This window comes from Rhinolophus sinicus, chromosome 16, assembly GCF_057876585.1.
Source record: "Rhinolophus sinicus isolate RSI-liver-muscle chromosome 16, RSI-T2T, whole genome shotgun sequence".
Taxonomy (NCBI): domain Eukaryota; kingdom Metazoa; phylum Chordata; class Mammalia; order Chiroptera; family Rhinolophidae; genus Rhinolophus; species Rhinolophus sinicus.
The window spans coordinates 171,452,453-171,453,259 of NC_142516.1; the positions used below are offsets into that span (position 1 = coordinate 171,452,453).

Genomic DNA, 807 nt, shown 5'->3' on the forward strand with positions numbered 1-807 from the left:
AGCTTGCTCTAGTGGCATACCTAATTTACTCTTTTAAATGTCCTCCTAATTGTCAGCTATTACTCTTCCTATTTTGCAATGTCTGTTACCTTTTTCTGACTATACAGGCCAAGGATTAGTTCCCTGTGTTTGTTAACCATGCAGTAGGTCCTTCTTAATTTCCCACATCTTTATAAATAGTCTGACAGGAAACATGAAATCTATGGATCAGACTATTTATTACTCGCAGATCATCTTAGATTCAGTTTCCCATCCCCCAGTTTTCCATGAAGTGACATAAGAGCTACCTGTTCACACAGTAGGTTTATACCACAGGAAAGAGATCCAGAAATTATGAGACTCAGATTTTTTTTTTTTTAAATATGGAACGCTTCACAAATTTGTGTGTCATCCTTGCGCAGGGGCCATGCTAATCTTTTCTGTATTGTTCCAATTTTAGTATATGTGCTGCAGAAGTGAGCACAAGAGACTCAGGTTTTATATATGATGGTTGGCACATCGGCTCAATCTCCCCTCAGGACAGAGAGTTTTACTATGCGGTAAAAACAAATTATCCTCTGGGAGGAGATGTGAAAGCTTCCCTAAAATATAAGCAAAAGTCAAATGGTTCTGAGAGAGATAAAGATGTAGATATCTGTAGAACAATGTGTAATCTCTAATTTCCAAGGCACGTTTGCCAGTTAATCATCCTTTAACAACCTCTTTTAGTGCTCTTATATAAAAGTATGCAAGATTTGTCTTCTCCTCTGCTATACTCAATTTTTAGCATTTACCCACTTTCTGTTTTCTTCTGTGACCTTGACTGAA

General features: G+C 37.3%; 1 non-coding gene across 1 annotated transcript; it reads right to left on the reverse strand.

Annotated features, from left to right (window-relative positions):
• Positions 1–356: 356 nt before the first annotated feature.
• On the reverse strand, positions 357–463 carry LOC141571467 (U6 spliceosomal RNA). Its single transcript, XR_012496195.2, has one exon. It is a non-coding gene; the product is annotated as a U6 spliceosomal RNA (small nuclear RNA).
• Positions 464–807: the final 344 nt, after the last annotated feature.